The 12,087-nt window shown below is 39.0% G+C and overlaps 1 protein-coding gene and 1 pseudogene across 1 annotated transcript in view; both read right to left on the bottom strand.

Annotated features, from left to right (window-relative positions):
* LOC125406231 (UDP-glucuronosyltransferase 2B17-like) overlaps positions 1-12,087 on the bottom strand; it is a 245,283-nt gene that overhangs the window by 140,965 nt on the left and 92,231 nt on the right. The gene's annotated exons all lie outside the window — the stretch shown is intronic.
* LOC148121111 (DNA-directed RNA polymerase III subunit RPC10 pseudogene) lies at positions 11,078-11,545 on the bottom strand (annotated as a pseudogene).

Below are 12,087 nucleotides of genomic sequence, written 5' to 3'. Positions count from 1 at the left end.
TCTTTTTCTACTTCCAATGCAGATTAGATCTACATATGTCTCTTTTAGGGTCCTCACTGTTTTCTAAATTTTCTGGGAATTAAAACAAAATAGTACCTTTTCACCCTCCCTTCCCCTATTCAGTAATCTAAATTGGGATTAAGCAATTTAGTCCCCTCATTGCTTATGCAACAATAAATGTTCAGGTCTCTGAATGGAAAGCTTCTAATACAGAGACTGCAGGTCCACTTTCCTTGCAGGAAGCCCTAAAATAGTTATTCATTCAGCATAGAACATACTGGAGATTTTTAAGGGCATTTTTCTCATGGACCTTCTCCTTTGCTTGTTTCTTGCTCTGCCGTTCCTTGCTCCTTTCCACTTATCTTGTCATCCACCCAGCTCAGACATCTGTAGGGAAAAGTTTTATAACCTGACCAATTCAGACTCAATTTTTTTAATAAGATTTGATAAACTCTGAACAATAATTGTGGTCCTTGAGCAAATTTAATCATGCTGCCCACTATCAATCTTGCTTCTTTTGCAAATACGTGTGAACCTTTGTTTTCAATTCTTTGGAGAAAAGGCTGAGAATCTAGAAGCATTCTTTGGATACAAAGTGGAGACTCTAAAAATATTTAGTCCATTTGTTCCAGAAGTTCTGCTAAATCTAATTCTAAAGCACACTGCAGTGCAAATTTACTAACAGATCCATTAAGGAGCTTCTTGAAAGGACCACAAAACTCTGATAAATAGTTTAAACAGTATTACACTTCTGCACTAAAAATACACTCCTTACTAATCACAACACCCTTCAAAAAGGAGATAAGTATATGGAGATATTTTCATTTTAAGACTAAGAAGTAAAATTCATTCTGATGGCTAAGACAGAAAGTAACTGTAAAATTTAGAGGTAAGTAAATATTTGCTCAAAAATATCATTATCAGTTATGGGCTACCAAGTTTTGTTCAAACTGATTGGGCTATTTGGTTTTCCTCCTCCGTATCATTCCTTCTTTTCTTCCCTCTCTCCATCCCTTCCTCTTTCTTCTTCCTCCTCTATCTATTTCACGTTCTCCTCCTCTTCTTCTTCTTTCTATAATACAAGGTCTCAAACTGCTTTGTAAATTCCAATGGCAATCATGGGACTCTCTTTGAGCTGTTGGCCAGGAAAGCTTCGGTGGCTTCTTAAACAGCATAAACAAGTGTCATTGCTCTTTATTTCCCACCAGCAATAAGTGGCAAAGGCAGGCTGCTGAAGACACTACCTATTTCTGATATTGAACACAAATTTTCAAGCTTGTCCCTGACTTGCTGTTTAATCCCTGTTGGCCAGTGTTCATAATCTCAGAATGTGCTATTAGGATGCTGAGGTAGAAACAGTTTATCTGTGCTGCATGGTTATGAAACCTATGAACAACAGAACCAACCTGATGGTAAGATACTCCAACTGGTATAGTAATACCATAACTGTTTGGGGTGGATGTTGCTACCAACGTTCTTCTGATAGCTTTGAGACTTACTCCATGTGAAAGAAATTCATGTCTTTTACTATAAATCCAGTTAGAGCCTATGACTGGTTAGGTTATAAGCCAGAAGAGAATCTACAAACTGTGCTTCCCTTAGTAGAAATGTAGTCAAAGTGTCTGTTAGATATTTTTGTTTATACTCACAGACTAACATTGATGCTAGTTTTGATCAAGGCAACTTCTGTTAGCAGTGGGAGATTTTTATCACTCTATGGGAAGTATAGCATGGGAAATGGGGGACAATAAATAAGTAAAGTAGACTAAACTCACATACAATAGCCAACTTTGTTCAGAGCATCCAACAATTTATACTCTGAGGGTGAAGAGGATCCAATATCCATAAAGTGTATAACCATAAGGGCAAGCCATTGTGACTGACAAGCCAAATGCAGCATAAACATGCTTTTCCATAGTAGCACTTACCCAAAAAAATATTAGGCCGGGTGTAATGAGCACTTTGAAGTAAACTCACTTCTATCCAGTACACCTGGGAGGAGCATGAAAAATCATTCCAAGAACAACAACAGGTTTTTGAAGAAACTGAGGTCACAAGACTATTGTTTTCTCACAAGCAACAATCCTCCTTGAATAACTCAATTCTTGGACCATATTTAGATAGGCAATCAATGATTAATACACTGAGTTATAACAGGCCAACGAGCTGAGAACAAGTTAGTACTGAATGCTCAGTCTTAAATAGGGCATTTATATCACCACACTCAGGGTTTAAGGGACATACTAGAATAAGCAATGGAAAGATTATAAGAGCAAGATGGTGGGAGAAATACTATGAAATTTCACTGTTTTCTGGATCTGATGCTGTTAACTATAATTCAAAAACCTAGTAGTTGTGGTGACCTGTGGAGGGCCGGACCACATTCTCCTTTGCTTCTAGGAACAAAGGTAGAGATTGACCTCTGTGACCTCAAGGTGTGGCGGTACACGCCTTTAGTCCTGATGCCTGGGCGGCAGAGGCAGATTGACCTCTGCAACCTCAAGGCGTGGTAGTACACGCCTTTGGTCCCAATGCCTGGGAGGCAGAGACAGGCAGACCTCTGTGAGTTCAAGGTGATGTAGCACACGCCTTTAATCCCAGCGCACGTGCTTGGTAACTCTCTACCGCTGCGTCCCTGCCTACTCCCGAGGCATCATCTGGGATAATGGGCAGCGGACCAATCCAAGAGTGACACATCAGAAGCGAGGACTGTTTCCTTTATAAGGGTTGGGTTCCCCTCATTCTGGGTCTCCGCTTTGGAAGCTGATGTTCTCCCTCTCAAGACGCATTAAAGCTTTACTGCAGAAGTATCCTAAGTGCCCCGCGTCGTTCTTGCTGGCGAGAAGGTAGCGCGGGGCAGTGACCATCATAAGACCTGAGTAATTTTGAGCCCTTCAACATTCCATCTTATATGGAAGATTCCATAAAGATTTACTACTCACTGCAATGCTTTTATTACTCACAAAAAGGAAGTAAAATTTTTTTCACAATAGTGATGTACATGTCTGGGCTATATTAAACAGATTTCTTCCCATGTCCATGCAAACATCTCTAAACTCAGCAACTCTGTATATGGAGATTTCTGTCCCACCGAGTCCCGCAGCTATTTAGTCCCAACAAAACACACAGAGGCTTATAATAATTATAAATGGTTGGCCTGTTAACTCAGGCTTATAATTAACTAGTTCTTACTACTTAAATTAACCCATAATTCATATTCTAAGTTTAGCCACATGGTTTGGCATCTTACTCAGTGAGGCATTCTCATCTTGATTCCTCTGCATCTTGATGGTAACTGCAGACTGAACCTTTCCTCTTCCCAGAATTCTCCACATCTGGTTATCTGGTCTATACTTCCTGATACTAGCCTGGCCACAGCTAAACAGTGTTTTGTTAAACCAATACAAGTGACAAATCTTTACAGGATACAAAAGCATTATCCCACAGCACAACTCGTGGGTCAACTTCTGGAGTCAACTGGTTTACTTATTTATTACCTTTTTATTTCATTGTTAGATTCTAAAACCAGGTCTTCATAAATACAAGGCAAGTATTTTGCAACTGAACTATATCAAAAATCCTTAACATATTCTTCATCAAACTATTTGGACAATGTATCCTTACCATAGCAATCAAATAACATTTAAATTGATAGAAGATTGAATAATAAATAATAAGCATAGTTATTCACTTTTGAGTAAAAATTTGCTTTGCTTCCTGCCATTAAGGTCCTGCCTTTGATACATGCCCTGACTTCTTTGGATGATACACTATGAAGTGGAATACAAAGCTGAAATAAACATATTTTCCTCAAGTTGTTTTTGGCCATAGACTTTTATCTCAGTAGTAGAATCCTTAAAACCTTAAAAAAAAAACCTGAAACTTTGGGGTTAGGGTTAAGATAGGGTTTCATTGGAGATTATATATATATATATATATATATATATATATGTGTGTGTGTGTGTGTGTGTGTGTGTGTGTGTGTGTGTGTGTGTAAGCATCAATGAAACTTCTGAAGAACTGCAAATTAACCCAAAGATAAAACTCATATAATAATTTTTTAACATTGAAAATTGATTTTATTCTCATACAATATATCTCAAGCACAATTCCCCTGAATTCCACTTCTCCCAGCTTTCCTCACCTTCCTTTTCCCCCAGACCACTCTTCTGCCTTTCTTCTTCAAAAAAAGAACAGGACTCCAGGAGTGAAAATGTTTCTATGACAATTAATCCCAGGATTTGGGAGGCAGAGAGAGGCAGGTGAATCTCTGAGTCCAAGGTCATCCTGGTCTTCAGAGTGAGTTCCAGAAGAGCCCAAGTTACTCAGAGAAACCATGTTTCAAAATACAAACAAACAATCAAAAATAAAAAACCAAAAAAAACCCTAAATGTATTCAATAAACAGGTTGGGAAAAATTGACAAAATAGACTTCAAATAAAAACTAATTAAAAGAAATAGAGAGGGGCTGGAGAGACAGCTCAGAGGTTAAGAGCATTGCCTGCTCTCAAACTTCCTGAGTTCAATTCCCAGCAACCACATGGTGGCCCAAAACCATCTGTAATGGGGACTGGTGCCCTCTTCTGACTTGCAGGCATACACACAGACAGAATATTGTATACATAATAAATAAATAAACACTAAAAAGAAATAGAGAAGGAAACTATTTATTCTTCTAAGGTAAATCCATCAAAATGACATTTCAAGTCTAAACATCTATGTTCCAAATATAAAGGCATTCAAGTTCATAAAATAAAAAACTACTACAGCTTAAACCACATGTAGATCCTCATACATTGATAGTGGGAGAACTCAACATCCTACTTCAACCAAGAGATAGGTCATCCAGACAAAAACTAAACAGAAAAATGTTGGACCTAATAGATGTTATAAACCAAATGCATGTAAGAGATAGTTAGAGAACATCTCACCCAAAAATTAAAGAATATATCTTCTCTGTACTTCATGGAACGTTCTCTAAAATTGAGCACATACTGAAACACAAAGCAAGTCTTAACAGATGCAAGAAAAACAAAAAACTCTATCAGACCACCACAAATATTAACTTGATATCAATAACAACAGAAGCAACTGAAAGCTTACAAGCTCATGGAACTGAACAAGTCTCTGGTAAATGAAAAATGTATCAAGACAGAAATGAAGATATAAATTAAAGACTTTCTAGAATTGAATAAAATTTAATCTGTAGCAAGTCAAACCTTATGGGACACAATGAAAGTTGTTCAAAGAGATAAGTTCACAGCACTAAGTACCTATATAAAAACAAACAAACAACGGTTAAATCACTTTCACCTAGTTCATTTAAGGTTACTGCGCTTCTACCTCAAACAACCATGTAAATAGATGTAGAAATACTCAATGAAATGCTTGTGAACTGATTCCAGGAGTACACCAAAAAGGTCATCAGCCACGACCAAGTGAACTTCATCCCAGCTATGTAGGGATGGTTAAATATATGAAAATCAGTCAATGTAATCTGCTGTATAAATAAAATTTAAGACAAAATCCCCGTGATCATCACATTGGATATAGAATAGGCCTTTTAAAAAAATCCAATACCTCTTCATTATAAAAGTCTTGGGAGATTAGGGAAACAAGGGGCATACATAATAAAGGCAGATTACAACTAGCCCATTGCTAGCACCAAATTAAATGGAGAGAAAACCAAAGTTATTCCACTAAAATCAGGAACACAACAAACTTGTCTATTCTCTATATACCTATTCAATATAATGCTTGAAGTCTTAGCTAGAGCAATAAGGCAACTGAAAGAAATACAAGGGACACAAATTGGAAAGGAAGAGTACTGAGGAGTTCTATCCAGAGAGGTGAGTGGGTGCTGGCCTGGGCGGTCTGTCCCTGAAGAGAGCACAGCCCCTCCCCCCTCAGCTTCTGCGGCAGGGTCTTCAGTATTCCACGGCACCCCTCCAAGCCCCCACTGCTGCAACCCTTTTGTCTCCTGGGTCCTGGAAATACCAGCTATCCCTGCTGCAGTGTTGAGGAGTTCTATCCAGAGAGGTTAGTGGGTGCTCGCCTGGGCGGTCTGTCCCGGAAGAGAGCACAGACCCTCCCCCCTCAGCTTCTGTTGCAGGATCTCCTGTGTTCCACGGGACCCCTCCCTGCCCCCACTGCTGCCACCTTTTATCCCCTGGGTCCTGGGAATACCAGCTATCCCTGTTGCAGTGCTGAGGAGTTCTAACCAGAGAGTGCTGAGGAGTCCTATCCAGAGAGTGTTGAGGAGTTCTGTCCAGAGAGTGCTGAGGAGTTTCATCCAGAGAGGAGGAGATGGGCAGGCGCCAATGCAAGAATTCCTCCAACAACCTGAAAGGCAATATGACATCTCCAGAATACAGGAATCACGAAACTAGAAGAATTGAACACCATACTCCAGAAGAAATAAAAGAAATCAACTCTAAGCAGATCTTTATGAAAATAATAGAGGAACTTAACAGGAGGTGAAAATCTGCCATAAAGAAATGGGAGATAAGTATAACAAAACGATTGAGGAAATGAGTAAAGAAATGGAAGAGAAATATACCAAAAAGTTTGAAGAAATGAGTAAATCCGTAAATGAAATTCTGAGAAACCAAGAAAAAACAATCAAACAGGTAATGGAAACAGTTCAAGATTTGAAAACTGAAATGGAGTCAATGAAGAAATCACAAACCGAGGGCCGGCTGGCTTTGGAAAATCTAGGTAAATGAACAGAGACTTCAGAAACAATCATAACCAACAGACTACAAGAGATAGAAGAAAGAATCTCAGACTCTGAAGACACTGTAGAGAAATTAAACGCTCTGACCAAAGAAAACAGCAAATCAAACAAATTCTCATAACAAAACATTCAGGAAATGTGGCACACAATAAAAAAACCAAATCTAAGAATAATAGGGGTAGAAGAAGGAGAAGAACTGCAGATCAAAGGTCCAGAAAATATATTCAACAAAATTATAGAAGAAAACTTTTCCAACCTAAAGAACGATATTCCTATGAAGGTTCAAGAAGCATACAAAACACCAAATAGACTGGATCAAAAAAAAATCCCCTCACCATATAATAATCAAAACACAAAGCATTCAGATTAAAGAAAGAATATTAAGAGCTGCAAAGGAAAAAGATCAAGTAACTTATAAAGGTAAACCTATCAGATTTACACCGGACTTCTCTATGGAAACCATGAAAGCCAGAAGGTCCTGGATAGAGGTACTGCAGAAACTAAGGAACCATGGATGCAAGCCCAGACTACTATACCCAGCCAAGCTATTGTTCACTATCAACAGAGAAAACAAAATATTCCAGGATAAAAACAAATTTAAACAATACATAGCTACAAATCCAGCCTTACAGAAAGTATTAGAAGGCAAATCACAACCCAAGGAATCCAACATTCCCAACACTGCCTACAATAACTCAGAGATCTAGCGACCCTTCACAAGTACAACTCAAAGAAGGGAAAAACATACACTCTACTAACCCCCTCCAAAAAATAACTGGAGTCAACAACCACTGGTCATTAATATCACTTAATATCAATGGGCTCAATTCACCTATAAAAAAGCACACACTTAGAGATTGGATACAAAAACAGGATCCAACATTCTGCTGTTTACAAGAAACATACCTCAGCAACAAAGACAGACATCTACTCAGAGTAAAGGGCTGGGAGAAGGTTTTCCAAGCAAACGGACCTAAGAAACAAGCAGGTGTGGCCATTCTAATATCTAACAAAATCGCCTTCCAACTAAAATCTATCAGAAGAGATAGAGATGGACATTTCATACACATAACAGGAACAATTCATCAGGAGGAAGTCTCAGTCCTGAATATCTATGCCCCTAATATAAAGGCACCCACTTATGTAAAAGAAACACTCCTAGAACTCAAGGCAGTCATAAAACCACACACACTAATAGTAGGAGACTTCAACACACCTCTCTCACCAATGGACAGATCAATCAGACAGAAACCCAACATAGAAATAAGAGAATTATTGGAGGTATTGAATCAAATGGACTTAACAGACATCTATAGAACATTCCACCAAAATAGGAAAGAATATACCTTCTTCTCTGCAGTCCATGGAACCTTCTCAAAAATTGACCACATACTTGGTAACAAAGCAAACTTCCACAGATACAAAAAAATATTAGTAACCACCTGTGTCTTGTCAGATCACCATGGATTAAAGTTAGAATTCAACAACAATGCTATCCCCAGGAAGTCAACAAACTCATGGAAGTTGAACTGTCAACTATTAAATCACACCTGGGTCAAGGAAAAAATAAAGTAAGAAATTAAAGTCTTCCTTGAATTTAATGAAAATAAAGACACAACATACTCAAACCTATGGGACACTATGAAAGCAGTGCTAAGAGGAAAGTTCATAGCACTAAGTGCCCAATTAAAGAAAACGGAGAAAACACACATTGGAGACTTAACAGCACACTTGAAAGCTCTAGAAAAAAAGAAGCTGATTCACACAGGAGGTCTAGAAGACTGGAAATAATCAAACTGAGGGCTGAAATCAACAAAATAGAAAGACAGAAAACAATGCAAAGAATCAATGAAAGAAAAACCTGGTTCTCCGAGAAAATCAACAAGATTGACAAACCTCTATCCAAACTAATCAAACGGAAGAGAGAGAACATGCATATTAATAAGATCAGAAATGAAAAGAAAGGGGGATATAACCACAGATACAGAGGAAATTCAGAGAATCATTAGATCTTACTACGAAAGTTTATATGCCACAAAGTTGGAAAATGTAAGAGAAATGGACATTTTTTTAGATAAGTACCATATACCAAAGTTGAACCAAGACCAGGTGAACAATCTAAATAGACCTGCTAGTCACAAATAATTAGAAGCTGTTATCAAAAATCTCCCTACCAAAAAAAGCCCAGGACCAGATGGTTTCAATGCAGAAGTGTTGAAAGGTATTGAAAGGTGTTAAACATATACACATTACAGTTTTACTCAGCGGTAAAAAACAATGACATCTTGAATTTTGCATGCAAATGGATGGAAATAGAAAATGCTTTACTGAGTGAGGTAACCCAGACCCAAAAAGAGGAATATGGTATGTACTCACTCATAAGTGGATTCTAGCCATAGTTAAAGGTCTTTGAGTCTATAATTTGTGATCCTAGAGAAGCCAAATAAGAAAGTGAACCTGAAGAAAAATCATATAGTTATCCTCCTGGATATTGGAAGTAAACATGGTTGCCGGGCAAACTTGGATGCACGGGGGGTGGGGGGTGGAAGTAAGGGGTAATGATTAGAGAGAAGGGAGAAGGGGAGGATTAGGGATAGTTTGAGGGAATGGAATGATGGGGGAGGAAGGATGGATATGGGAGCAGGGAGGTATATATCTCAACTAAGGGAGCCATTTTAATGTTTGCAAGAGCCTTTATTTTAGAGGGGTTCCCATGTCCAAGGAGAGGTCCCCAGATTATTCCCTGGGCAGCAGAGGAGAGGGTGCCTGAACTGGCCTTGGCTCATAACCATACTGATGAATATTTTGTATATCACCATAGAACCTTCACCCGTTGATGGAGATTGAGCCAGAGACCCACACTGGAGCACTGGACTGTGTCCCCAAGGCCCGAATGAGGAGCAGAAGGAAGGAGAACATGAACAAGGAAGTCAGGTCCGCGAGGGGTGCGTTCTCCCACTGATACAAGGGGACTAATCTAATGAGAGCTCACCAAGGCCAGCTGGACTGGGGCTGAACGAGCATGTCATCAAATGTGGCTGACATGGGGGCTGACTGAGAAGCCATTGACAATGGCACTGGGTCTTGTTTTGTCTGCATGGACTGGCTTTTTGGGATCCTAGTCTGTTTGAATGCTCACCTTTCTAGTCCTGGAGGGAGGGGGGAGGAACTTGAACTTCCCACATGGCAGGAAACCCTGACTGCTCTTTGGACTGGAAAGGGAGGATGAGAGGGAGTGGGGGAGAATGGGAGGGTATTGGGAGGAGTGGCGGAAGTGGAAATTTTTATAAATAAATAAATAAATAAGTAAATTAAAAAAAAACCAAAAAAAGGTAAGCAGATGGTTTTGCAATTGTTTTAGGAAAGTGATTTTTCTTATTGGGTCTTTTGTTTTCTCTGCCATTCACATTTTTTTTTATATTTACTGTTCCCAATACAGTCTGAATTAAAGAAATTGAAACTACAAGAAAAAAAAGAGGTTATGGGGCCTATATTTCCAAATACATGGGGACATAAGTATGACTTAACATTTCATAGGAGTCATAAATTATATAAATACCTATTAACCTGTCTGGACATCTCGATGTCTTTTTTCTAAGGAAAACATATGGGATCTTCACAAGGTCGTCAGAGAACAGTGAAAAGCAGGCACATGGAGTCCCCCTTCTCTCTGGAGTTCTCCTGGTTTTGTAATTAAAAAATACTCTGGTAAATGTAGATGGTTGATTGACTTATGGAAATTTTTTAAAATTTATTGAGGTTTTTGAATGTGGTTCAAACACAGACTTTTGTAAGTACTGTTTGTAAGTACTAGGCAAAGGCTCTATTGGGGCCCTTTCTCCCTAGCTGGATATAGAAAATATTTTTGGTTACTTTTAAATTCCTATCAACATCATTCAGAAAATCCAAATAATGGAAGTTTGTTTAGTTATTAATCATACAAGTTGTATCACGTCAATCCTGAATTTTAAAGTGCTTTTTAATGATTTTATGGATATTTTTATAATTGTTCTAGAGAGAAAAAATAAAAATTATCTTAAAAATTAAATGGCTGGAGATCTAGCTCAGATGACTGAGTTACTTGTCTGTACTTGTCTGTATGCATGAGGCTGAGTTCAATCCCCAGCACTGCGTAGAATGAACATAGTTCACATGCCTATCATCCTAATACTTCTGAGACAGAGGCAAGAAAGATAGGGTTCAAGATGATCACTGACTATAAACCAAGTTTCTAGTTCTAATGGTAGTACCCACTATATCAATACAAAGGATGAAGGAATAGGATAGAACCTGAGGCCAAGTGAATATTCTCATGTGTATTACCCATGGACCTGTGGCCCCTGTGTCTTAAGGTCTTTATCTGCTGACCTGCAGACGACCTGTTTCACCCTGGTCCTCCACCACAGAAGAGTTAGCTTCCTATCACACAGCAAAGACCTTCAGCACACAAAATTAAGAGCTGCATCTGGGTAAGTCCTGCCCTTAGTCTCTCCGGCGATGTCTGCACTGAGCATTGCAGCACTTGTAGAAGGTGGTCATTGTCTCATCTGCAGAACGGGTCAGAAGCTGCATGAAATAGGCACGGGGATGTTCACATTTTGGACACGGCTCTGCAGCAGAGTCCACGTTCTCCCAGGCAGATGCTCCACCAAGCACATCATCCACTTCTTTCAGCTTTGGATACTTTCGGTTTGTTACCATGCCTGTGATATTATGCACGTAGGGGCAAGTGTTGCAGGCGAAGCAATGGCAATGCTGTCCTCCCTCCACAAGCAGCCCATTTCCGCAGCTCCTACAGAAGAGCAGCATTGCTCCAGCTTGGACATAAAGGTTCTTACTGTCTGGAGCTCTGACTTATGAAACGTTACCACCACCATGTGGCCAAGGGGAGCTTTACAGCCGGGTTTACCTAAATACAGCTATTAGTGGCCTTCAATAGTTTCGCATTTCTAAAAAATAGTTTTTACTATACATATTCATCCCCATAATAAGATGCATTTTAGCTTTTCTGTTCCTTCATTCAACGATAAAGGATCTCATTTTGATATTAGTGGATTGTATTAACCCAAGACAGAACAAAATTCCCTATTATGTGTCAATACTATGCAGCAAATAATTTAGAGCCTGTGAGGGAGGCCTTCCCTTGAGTGGTCTTAGATTTGTTAGGTTCAAACTTTAGACAAATTTCTAAGGTGCTTATATAATATGAAAAGTTGACCTGACTGCCTGGTTTTCCCTTCATCCTTCAGTCCCTACCTGAGGTAACCCCTGGTTAACATACCCTGAGTGGTAATGAAAGAATTATAATTATTTGATTTTAAATTACGAAGGCATTTGTATATTGTGTAGTG

This window comes from Myodes glareolus, chromosome 8 (genome assembly GCF_982192425.1).
Source record: "Myodes glareolus chromosome 8, mMyoGla1.1, whole genome shotgun sequence".
Taxonomy (NCBI): domain Eukaryota; kingdom Metazoa; phylum Chordata; class Mammalia; order Rodentia; family Cricetidae; genus Myodes; species Myodes glareolus.
The sequence above is the reverse complement of the archived record's forward strand: the minus strand, read 5'-3'. Positions and strand labels throughout refer to the sequence as shown.